The sequence below is a fragment of the Cryptomeria japonica genome, chromosome 5 (genome assembly GCF_030272615.1).
Source record: "Cryptomeria japonica chromosome 5, Sugi_1.0, whole genome shotgun sequence".
Lineage (NCBI taxonomy): Eukaryota > Viridiplantae > Streptophyta > Pinopsida > Cupressales > Cupressaceae > Cryptomeria > Cryptomeria japonica.
Genome location: NC_081409.1, coordinates 343,690,948 through 343,703,886, shown reverse-complemented (window position 1 = coordinate 343,703,886; position 12,939 = coordinate 343,690,948).

Sequence of the window (12,939 nt, the reverse complement as noted above, 5' to 3'; positions counted from 1 at the left end):
CCCAATAGTGGCCACATAAGAATAGGAGGTTGAAAAATCAGTGGTAACCAGCTATTGGCCTTTTCTCTGCCCAGTTGTATATATTTGGGGGCTCTCTACATAGCCGCCTAAAATTTTTGCAGTGAATAAGGTTCTCTCTGGTTCAATTTGTTTGGTAAGTTATTCTGATGCCTAGTTCACCCATCTATTGTAGCTGCACTGTTAGTCTGAACTAAATGCTCATATGCTTGGTATATTTCTTCTCTCATTGGAAACACTAGTTTCCTAACATCATCTCTTACCAGTAATTTTTGCCATTCATAATAAACAACTCTTGGTTCTTTTGCTTCTTTCCTCAATGGCAATGGGCAGTCAAATTCAAAAGCTTTATATGCCCTGGCTTGTGCCCCCATGCTGATTTTATTTTGGATCCATGACATTAAAGCTTTTATATGGATATCCTTAATATATAATAAAGGGTTCCACTCACTATCTGAGGGTACAACATAGTTATGTAAATAAAATTCACATAGCAAATTTTTCACAGCTGATGGAGAAGTTTGGTAAGCATAATAAAATTCCTCAGGGATTTCTAAAGAGGGGCTAAGATCCCTAACAATGCGGTTCAATTTGAAATTTAAATACCGCTCCTTTAAATGCAAAGCCTAAACCCTTAGAGGTGCCCTACATTGGATCAATTCGGGGACCATGCTAGCAATTGTTTCAACCTTAGCCTCTAATTCCTTAATTTTTTTATCCCTCTTTTCAATTTCTCTTTGTTGTTTGTCAATAATCCATTGCAATCTAGCCCTCTCTATTTCCCATTGTCTATAAAATGTTAAAGCAATAGATAAATTGCTTAGGGATGATGGAGGTCTAATAGGTGTTACCTTAGGCCGTGGGATCTCTTCAATAAATTCCTCAATCTACTCTAGAATCCTTCAGACAATTTCCTCAAGCTACTGTGGAATTTCTCCAACAATTTCCTCAAGCTGTTGTGGAATTTCTCCAATAGTTTCCTCAAGCTGTTGTGGAATTTCTCCAATAGCTTGAGGTAACTATCCAAAAATGTTAAACCTAACAATAAGAATAATAACTCTAGTTGAAGTCTCAACCCAAATTTTGGACATTCATCTAGTAAAGTCACTATTTTCATAGCTAGTGTTCATGTGATTGTCAACCCAGGGATGTAATACTTGAAATGGGTCTTCACTATATATGCACTAAGTTCCTATGACAATTATTCTACATTACTGCAACAACTAACATTATGCAAAAAAGATAATCGAGAATTCAAACTATAGAAAGGCTATAGGAAGACTTCTGCATAAACTCATAAAAGTAATACTGAATAAATTCAATGTTGATAAACATAAATTACTCTGCTCTGGCTTGGCTGCAGGAACAATCAGTGGATCTATTTCCAGTGGCTGTAGGAACAATCAATGGATCTGTTTCCAGTGGCTGCAGGAACAGTCAATGCTAGAATGTCTACTATGGCTAAGGAAAGAAAACTAATTTTAACGAATGCACAGGAACACTAACCAAGTGGGCCCCCTTGGCAGAGTGATAACAGGTTTCCCGAAAACAACTCTTAAAAGATCAGATTAACACAATTTTATTCATCGTTCTTGGAAAATAATTACATGGTTCAATACGAAAGGAAACTCAAGAAAGCTTATGAAAAATCCTCTACTCTATTATTCTCCCTTTCTATCTAACCTCTTAGAAAAATAAGAGCTTCTTATTAAAAATAAATCATCTATAATAGAGAACACAAATCAAGCCAAAAAGAAGAGGTGGATGATTGACCAAGAAAGGAGATAGCTAGAGTTATGCTGTAGGAAACATGGATCTAGACCGAACCACAGTCATAATATATTGTGGTTGTATTTAAAACTTCAATATCCACTTAAGTTAGACAATGGTAGTATTGCTTGATTGCTTCTCTTATGCCATCCCTTACGCTTATTCAACTTTTCTACAGTTTGATCTTCAGTCATCACTTGAGTATCCTTCCCTTCAACAAGCGCAATAGGTGAACATCCACCGCAACATCATTTATTCTCTAGACTACAAAAGAAATAACATACAAGAACATACATATGCATTTTATTTAATAAACACATATATTAATATCACATATGATCTTAAATAATCCGCATGGCAACAGGAATAAATTACATGGCTGCATGAATAAATGACATGGTTGTAGGAATAAACTAGCAAAGATAAAACATGATTTAATAAGTTCAGGCTTAAGATATGGAATACATATAGTCAACTTCCAATACATCACTACTACTATGCAAACCAAAAGATGACAAAAAATCAAGAGTTCTGAGGATAGAAATATGAAAATGTCTCAACTCATCAATGTCTTCAACCAACAAAAAAAGAATGTATAAAGTATAGATAAACCATTTTCATCATCAATAGGATCTTTGAAGAAATTGAAGAATAATAGGAGATCACCAACTGTTGATTGGGTTGTACCTCTCTCTTAGGGTTTGGTATGGTTTTATGTTATTTTCATGTCTTTTATGAGCTTTATAATAATCATTTTCAGATTTTCATTCATTATTTAGATCTATTATCACATTTATTATTTGAATCATTTACATTTACATTTACATTCATATAGGGTAAGTAGTCTCTAAGTGTAGGGTATAACTCTAGATTTACTTTCTTGTTCATTTGGATCTTGCAAAAAAAAATTTAGTACATTATCAGCTATTTGTGGAGGTGGAAATCACCAAAGAAAAGGGTTTGACTAAGGCAAAACCCTATATAGCCACCTAGACACCATTTTTCAAGTTGCAGGTGCAGGTACAGGAATCCTATGGATGCACAATCTTCAGGACTCATAGAAGACACAGGTACAAACTTAGTCTCAAAAGTACAATACAATTTTCTAGGATTGTGGTGTGGAGCCATAGTCCAAGAACAAGGAATGGTGCCTTGGTCCTCTACGTTTTGCAATTTTTTCTCACAGTTCAAAATTTTAGAGTCCCACGAATCAAAATCCAAAAGTTTATCTCTTTGCAGTATCAGGGACCAAGGCATGGCACCTTGGTCCTGCTCAGTCAACCCCTAATTTCAGTGATAGGTACACATTTGAGTTCCTTTTCCTACTTTGTACTCAGTCTCTTAGTTTTAGATCTACAAGTTTTATTGTATTTAATTTATATTAGTACATTGTTTTACACAAATTTCAATGGGATTAAGCTTGTCTTCTATTTTCTTCTTCCCAGTTTCTATGAGTTGATCAAAAGTTGCTCTTTTTGCTATAGAGAAACTCTCCAAAGCCTGTCGATCTACAATCTATCTCAAGGAATAAAAATTATTTGATATGTGCTCTATTAAAGTCTTACGCTTACTGGAAGGGCTTGCTCCATCCTCAATTTGACAATCAGGCATTATTTTGTGTAGTACAAAGATCTATTTATCAATTAACCCTTTGTCTAGAGTTCCTTCCTTTAGAAATTTCTGAGTGTCCATCATCATTAATTCTATTGGACTTAACTTTGAGACTGATTTCTTCTCGACTTGAGAAGTGCCAATTTCCAAAACTCTTGTTGGGGAATCAATTTTACATGCTGGTATGGACTCAGTTGATTTTACCTTGTCCATCACAACCTCTTTTACATTGATGGCTTCACCACTTGGTGCAGTATCGGTTACTACCGGTGGAGTATCATCCACAATGTTTCCAGTGTTGTATATATTGCCTTGCTCAAAAATGGTATGTGTTGGTATAGACTATACACTCTCTTTAACTTTCGGTTGTTGTTGTATGAAAACTAGAGTTGAGCTAACCAAAATACCCTTTCCTTTTGATTTGTCATGAATGGTGGGGGATGTTGCCTTTGCAAATTCTTCTTGAGATGTGAGAAAGTCTAGGTTTTTCTGAAACAATTTTGTCCATCCCTTACTTGTCTCGTTTATCACCTCATTTACTCTTCCTATCATAAGGGTTATCTGTTGATTTTTACTACTGAAAATTATCCTATTAGCAGTATCTATACATCTTTTCATCTCTTCATTATTTATAGTACCACATTGTTCCAAAAGTGCAACTTCCTTGATTTCCCTATCCCTCTTGATAGCATCGAGTCTTCTAGCCTCAAGTTTATTATACAAGGATAAAGGTATCTCCTTCAAAATCTCAACTAAGTCTTTCTTATAGATGTCTATATACAGTAAAATAGCCTCTTCTAACTCATTTTCCTCATTTTCTTCAAAATCTTCATAATACTTTGGTATATTCTTTAATATTCCATCTTTTTTAACTTCATCAATAATTTCAGCATAGGTCATTGTTGTCTTACCAGTTTTAGTATCATCACCCTTCTTCTTTTTGCTTGTGGTTGCCGAAGTGACTGGGTTCCTCTTCTACATAGGCTTCCTTACCAGTAGCACAGGTGCAGTAGGTTGAGCTACCTTTCTAAAAAGTCTCCTCCTAGGTTCTACCTTTTGTTTCTCTACGAGTGGTTTTACCACATTCTTCCTTTGTACCCTTCTGAAAGAGAGGCTCATTGTCATCAGGATTAGAGTTAGAAGTGATAGGGGAAATGTGTACTTGTGGCTTCTTCACTTCTTCAGTAGAAACCTCTACCGATTTGACTACCTGTTTAGATTTAGAGCCCAACTAAGTGTCTATCTTATGTAGCACATCTTGTACATGTGCAAACATCTTTTCTATTTTCTTTTCTCTTCTCTTCCTATTAAAACTTGTTTTCACTTCAAGAGCCTTCTCTCCTGCTATACCGAAGTGCTCTGTTTTAACATCTAATGGGCATCTAAATACATCTTTGCATAGAGCTCAAAAATGCAATCATCTACCTCATATCCAAGCTCAGTAATCCATATTTGCCTAGGTTGAACTACTTCCATGAGAGTTTCATTAGTTTTCACCATGAAACATATATCAGTGGAATACTTCTCCACAATATTCTTTGAAATTCTCTTCCTTTTCCTCATGATTTCTTGAAAAGTCTTAAAATACCCCCAAACTTTCTCATCTCTGCCAGTACAAAGATCGATGATAGCTATCTTGATTTGCATACCTATCGGTATGTCATGAGCCCATTGCTTCTTTTGTAAACTGGGTAGCTCATTCAGGAAGTAAAGAATTAAACAAACAATTAAGTTTCCATATCTAAAGGTCCCTTTCTTCGTTCCTTTGATCTTAGTAAAGTTTAGCATCAATTCACTCCTCATCCATTCACATAAGTCATACTTCATATTATTCCTTAGCATCTGATATGCGGCATGAATGCATAAAATTTCAACAAAATTCAATCGGTTGGATTGAGTTACCTTGTATCTCATGAACATGCTTGCAAGCTTTATGTCTATAACAATCATTATACTTATCCTTATTGATTTGCTATTGGATGTAGCACCAGTGAGTTTTTCGACCTCTGTGTTGGAAATTTTCTTGTGAGGTTCTTGTCCGACCTTGGGTAACCCAGTGATAGTTTGAATAGATTCCTTTGTGATCATGTAGGGTCTGTCTAGCCAAATGAATTCATTGTGAACCCTTCTCAAAATGTATCTGATCACCTCATCCTTGAATTCTGGTATGTATAGAATACCAGTTAACCCTAGATCCTCAATTGCCTTGAATTTTGGTTTGATTGTTCCACTGTCTCCTAGTATCACTGATTGATACATGCTTTTGATTTCTTCAGTGCCCAAATCCTCAAGAGTGTAGTGAATGTATGCCCTCACATCTTCAACATACATTACTCTGTCAGGAACCCTAGAAAATGCTCCCGCGGAGTCTTTCTTCTTAGCAATTTTGGGAACCTCCTTAAAGATTGGCCTTAACTTATCCTTGAATTCAACAACGGTGGGATTTGCAATAAAAGTGGGTGCTGAAGATCCAGATACCATGTCAAGAAATACCTGAGAGTGAATGCCGAAGAAAGATTTGACTACTTCAAATAATTTCTCAAAATACTCTGAATGCTTTTCTCACTCTTAATTCACCTTTACTTTTCTCTAATTGCTTGAGTGCTTGGTGATTGAAAATAAATTCACACCCTCTTTTATCAGTGGGTAAAAACAACAATTTTCTATAATTAATGCTTCACCAACAACCATATGGATGTCGGTTTCTCAGTTATGTGTCAGGGTAACCTTCATCGACGATGAACATATTTCTCTAGATCTCTTTCTAGATCTCCTTAGATCTCTTTCGAGGTAATATACAAAATTTAGTAGTGAATTTTCCAACCCCTAAGGCTTATGCCTTATTTACCGGTGGAATTTCCTCCTAGTGGAGGAATACCCTGTTCTACTAGTGGATTTTCCGGTATAAATCCATCTTCACTTTGTTCTTTGGATTTCATTTTATTTCATCTACCTTCTTCTTTCCTTTCTCATTATTAACCGGTTGAGTCTTGCTTCTGCAATACTTATTAATATGACCTATTTTGTTACATGCATAGCATATAACATTGTTCTTTTGAATTGCTTTGACATATCTATTATTATTATTTCTTGACCTACATTGATTAGCAAAATGTCCAAACCTTCCATATGCATGAAATTTAACATTCATTCTACAATCTTCTAATCTATGCCCATATTTTTTCCCAGTTTGTAGTTTTGATTTTCCTTATTTCTACATTGTTTATCCATATGCCCAAATTTATTGCAAACAAAACATCTACCATTGAATTTATAAGCATTAGATTTCCTTACCGGTTTCCTCTATTCTGATGACTTCTGCATACCAGTTGTCTGATCTTCATTAGCAATACCAGAGCTTTCACTTTGTACAAATCCAAGTCCTCTAGAATCATCAATTTGTCTTTGTCTTTTCAATAAGTCATCCAGCTGTGCAACACTGATCCTAAACTTCTCTTTATAGTCACTTGCAGTAGTCAGCTCATCTCTCAGAGGAGTTACTTGTCTTTCAAGTTCTTGTTCATTGCTCCGAGAGTATGCCAAATCATTTCTCAATAGATTATTCTCATGAGTCAATATTCCACATTCATCAAACTTGTTCTTCAAAGATAAAACAAGATTATGTTCCTTCTTCTTTTTATCCTCAATGTCTTTTGATAACCTCATAGTCATATCTTGCATTTCATTCTTCATGAGCATGTTTGCTTGACTTAGTTTTTGATATTGTTCCTTCGGATCATTCTTCTCCTCATCATCCAGTTGTTGCAGAAGTTATTTTCTCTTAGCTTGGGCAGATGATAACCTTTCTTGCAAGATAAAAATGAATTCATTTGCATAATTCAATTCTTCTTGCAATTTCAAGTTCATGATCCTTTCAGTGTCATAATCCTCAAGAGCCATCTCAAGTTTGTTTTTCATAGCCATGTTCAAAGATTTTAGTTTCAGGATCTTCCTCAAGCTGTTAAACTTCTTCTGAGGTACCAGGCTCTGATACTAATTGTTGGGATCTAAGAACACTGAGAGGGGGGATGAATCAATGTTCTGCCAGAATGAACACTTTTTAACTTTCTAAACCATGCATGTATTTACCGGTAAACAAATAAGCATATAATAAGAAGCAAATAAACCATCCACATAAATAGACACCATAAGATACATAATTTATACGTGGAAAACCTCAATGAGGAGAAAACATGGAGGGATTTGTGACCCACAATATCACTTCACTAGCCATATGAAAATATATTACATAAAACAGGGGCCTGCTCTTGGAGGAAGACACACTGCCTAGAGCATACTGCTCACCACTAAAGAGCCTCACTAACTACAAGTTTTCTGCCAAAGTAAATTATTGAAAATGATCTCAAGAATGTATCTACTATGCCAGATAGAGTTCTGGTTCTAGTTTTTCTCTGTACCAGTTCACAAACTTGAACTATTACCGATATTACTTCTCCTCCAAGAATACTTTCCAAGCTATCTATAGATCATTTCATGATATAATGTTCACATACCAAAAATGATCTCCATACATATATTTTGCATCTCACAGTTTTGCTATACCTATATATGTCTATCATCTATTCCATCACAATAGCATCATATTAAATTGACCTAGCAGACTGACTTGTATACCTATGACACGTGATATGCCTTATGTCGGCTTACAATGTATTAACAAAATATGTTCAATGTCGGCCTCGACAATAATTACAAAATGATTTACTAAATAAATCTTCCTTGATGCCGGCTTCCTTGAAGTATTGATGCTAGTGTCAGTGTCGGTGTAGGCCTAAATGCTTCCAATGCTGGTACCTGCTGGTATACGCCTCCTAGTGCAGGTTTGTGACTTCCATTAGATCTTGTTTCCATCAATGACAACAAAATGAATCCAATCAGTGTAAATTGCCAACAATAGACATGCAACCAAGCAACTATGAGTCTTTAAAGAAATCTACCTATGCATGCTTATCTTATGAGATAGACTAAAATGGAAAAAATACAACACTAACAACTAACACCTAGGCTACTAAGAATCAAAAGAAAATATAATTTTTACTTACATCTAGTTGAATCTAGATGTAATCCTACTATCACTATTAGGAATTATAAAAGTATTATGTGGGTCATCTTATGCAACATGAATGGAATGTTAGTGGAGTAGTATATATAGGATGAGAATTGAATTTTTATATAATCATTTAGTGATGATTGGATCTTCATCCCCTAATGCAATTCAAGAACATCAAACTTCCAAATTTGAAAAATAGACTTCAATAATTTTAGATAAAATGGAAGCCAATAAGAAACAAATTCCACATAGTGGCAAGTACTTACCTTTATAGTAAATAATTTACGGTGTATTTGATAGATGAGTTGACACCACATTGTAAAAGTATATAAGTGCAATCAAATTTGATTTTCTCAAATTGAAAACTATGAAGATTTTATCTATTTGAGTGATTAATTGATTAAATAGCGTAATAATTTTCTTATCATATTTAGTAATAATAATTTTATTTACGACTCACTTGAAAAATAATAGAGAGAGATGGCACAATAGAGAGAAGGTGTGATTATAAAGCCAAAAATACCACCAAACCCTAAACCTCTTAAAACTAATTTTGCAAGAATTGTGGAGAGAGACATTATGGAATTTCACCATACTGTAATAATTGGGTGCATTTTGGGGAAGAATAAACAATGAAAGGATATTGGAAATTAGATAAATATTATCTATTCAGATGCCAAGGAAATATATTTTATTAAGAAATATTTCTTCCTAGTGGTGTGAAAATGATAGATAAATGGTATTTAATGGTGGGCCTTAGAAGTTGGATGGTGAATTCATCTATATATAGAGATGGAGCCCATATTTTGACCCCACGGTCATGCACCCTATTGACAAGTCTATTTGGATTAGATTTTATAATTTTCTTTTGAATTTTTGAGCAAAGAAAGTCTCAAAACAATTGGTAATAGCATAGTGAAAACTATGGCTACTGATATGGATGGCGATGATATGATGTTTTTTGTTAGAATTCAGTTATTTTCAATGAATGAAATTATTCAATAAATTAAATTTGAAAACCATAGCTAGAGTCTAGATCCAACTGGTTCAAATGGAGGAAGAATTTTTTTTAATGTTAGATATAGAAAAATAAATGATAATGAGGAAGATTGAAAGGTCCCCTCCAATAGGGTATGGAAGCCTAAACAAGGGAACCAAAATCAGCAAAATAAATCCTACAAGATGGAAGAAAAGAGAGCGTAAATAAAACCCTTCCCTAGCAAGGAAGCAGAAGGATCAAAAGAAAACATTTCAAATCAAGATCTAATGGTTGAAGGTGATAGAAAAGATAAATGTGAATGTCTTTAGTAGAATAAATGGGTTCGAAAGGTTTATTGGAGGAACAACTGGATAGGTATCTTCTAGAAACAAATGGGGATGAATTGGATATTACAGTTACAATAATAGTTAGCTAAACTATCTCTAAGATGGTGGACCCTCCCAAACAAAGAACAAAGAGAAATACTAATAATAAAAAAGGGTTGGGGATGGCTTACTACTAGATCAATCCTCCATCAAAATATAATTAATGATATCTAGGAAAGGAAAATACTCACTTGTGACATGTGATCAAATGCCAAATAGATATTTAATTCACCGATATAATTTTTCTTCAAGAAATGAAGCCTTTCAAAAATAAATTAGATTCTTTTGTTAAGTATTGTTTGGATATACATGAGTTGCACATTCGACGGATAGTGCCTTTAGAGGGTTGTGCATTATGTGGAAACCTAATAAGGTAAATATATCTATGTTATCATCTAATAAACATTGAAAAATGTGAGGTATAGAGCATTACCCCCAAATGAATTTTACTATGTATAATATATATGGCTCAGTTAAGACATTAGATAAAATAAAATTATGGAGAGTTTTGAGTATTAAATTGTAAGGTAAACAAGGTAGGGTTATTATGGCCGAAAACTCCAAGTGATAAAATTGGAGAATGCCATCTAAGAAAAATAGATTTCAATAATTTCATTCACAACTATAGAATGACATATATTGTCCCTTCAAATGACAAATTTACATGGACGAGTTGAAGACATGGTTTCTCCAACATAAAGGACAGACTTGATAGATTGTTTGTTTCTAATGGTTGGGTGAATTCTTCTCTACTGTTGAGTTCACTAATTGAACCCATTCCAATTTTAGATCCTTTCCTTGTGGAATTTAATCTATTGGAAGAGTCTCAACCTATCAAATACCAATTTAAATTTGAAAAAATATGGTTTTAGTGTCCAAGTTTGATGCAAATCATATAAGATTGGTGGTTAAATTCTAGGCACATTAAAGGAAATAGAATTCTTTTTTTTGTAAGAGACTTCAAATTATAAAAGATGAACTGAGAGTATGGAACAAAATTGTATTTAAAAACATCTTTGAAGAAAAACAAATAATTGAAGAAGATTTGGAGCAATTATGTAGTTTGGTCATGGATAGTGGAATTTCTCAAACTAAATTCAAAAAGTAAAAAGATTTGCTAAATGAATATGAAGAATTTTTGGATAGAAAACAATCTTATTGGAAAGAGAAATCTAGAGCAAACTAGCTCAAATAAGGGGACCATAATACCAATTTTTTCTACAACTAGATGTAAAGATGGAGAGATGTTGGAACAAGATAGCACAAATCAAACATGGGGATGGCATAATTCTAACACAAATTATGGACATACAGGAGGAAGGGGTTAAAATTTATTGCACTCTCTTGTGTGGTTATGGGGGAGAAAAATTATTGGACAATGGTTTCATTGTTGATGTTCTGGAGTTGATCATGAGAGAAGATAATGTGATGTTGGTGACACTAGTTTCCATGGAAGAAGTAAAAGCTAAAATATTTCAACTTCTTCTAGACAAATCACCTAGCCCTAATGGCTTCACCTCCCTCTTTTTTCAAAAATATTGGGATTTCATGTCTAGAGACATATGGGATGTGGCAGTTCAGAATCCAAGAAAAAGGGTCTTAATCTCAAAGAGATTAATAATATAAACATAGCTCTTATTCTAAAAAATTAAAATTGTAGGACTTCTCTGATTCTAGACCCATGTCACTATGTAATAGAATATATAAAATTATGGAAAGTTTATGGCCAATAAATACACTAAAATAGGTGCTTCAAAAAATAATATCACCAAAGTAGAGTGGTTTTGTTCCAAATACAAAGATAGTAGATCGGAACCGTTGCTCATAAGATTACCCATTCTATGAAGAAGTATAGAATAAGAGAAATTGTTTTAAAACTAGATGTGAAGAAAGATTATGACCATGTTCAGTGGAGATTTCAAATGAAAATCTTGAATAAATTTGGATTCTATGAACAATGGGTAAATTAGATTTATGGCTACATCTCCTCTACAATGTATTTAGTCCTCATCAATGACAACCCATGTGGATTATTTTGAAGTGGAGGTGGACTCTAAGAAAGTGATCCCCTATCTCCATTTTTATTTATAATTATGGTTGATGCTTTTTGTAGAATTTTTTTTGCTTTGTCTAGATCAGGTATCTAGATAGGAATCTCTACAATTCTTTCTCTTCCCTCTTTTTCGCATCATATTTCTATAGATGATATTATACTACATGGGAGAGTCTCATTAGAGGAAGCTAAGATCATGAAGAAAGTTCTAGATAATTATTGTACTTGGTCTCGGGGCAACAAATAAATAAAGAGAAGTCCAGAATATATTTCTTCAATATGGGCTAGTTAACACAAAGAAGGATCACAACAAAACTTGGCTTTAATATTGTCAAGATCCCAACAACATATTTGGGTATATCATTATTTTAGGGCATGATCAATAATAGGTTGTTTAATGAAGTTGTTGAGAAATACAGAAAAACGATGAAATTCTAGAAAGGTGGATGGATTACAATGGTCAGGTGAATTAAAATGATCAAATTAGTGTTGGCCACAATACCAATCTATATGATGTTAACATTGGAAGTGAAAAATAAATCACCATAGTATATGTCTAATAAATTTAGATAGTTTCTATGAAATGGAGCCAATGATAAACAAAAGATCACATTGATTACTTGAGACATTGTCAAGGAATATAAGGAAGTTGGTGGTGTTTGTATAAGAGACACCATCCTCCAAAATAGAGAAATAGTAAAAAATCTTGTTGGAATTAAGGAACACTGAAAGGGGGGGTCAATCAATGTTCTCCAAAATTTATTATTATTTTGTTGTTTCAACCACCTAATACATTTAATCAAAAGAAATATGCAAGAACATAAAACAAACAATAAAAACACCCTAACACAAATATTTTGTATGTTGAAAATAGGTTAAGGAAAAAACCATGGTGAGGATGAACCCATAATATAGGTATACTCTATTAGAAGTATTACAATAGGGAATGCACATACATTTGGGATCACTTCCTAGAGCTCACTACTCAAGAGAGAGGCTTACTACCCAAAAGAGAGACTCAATGCCTACAAATTAATTACAAAAGATCATT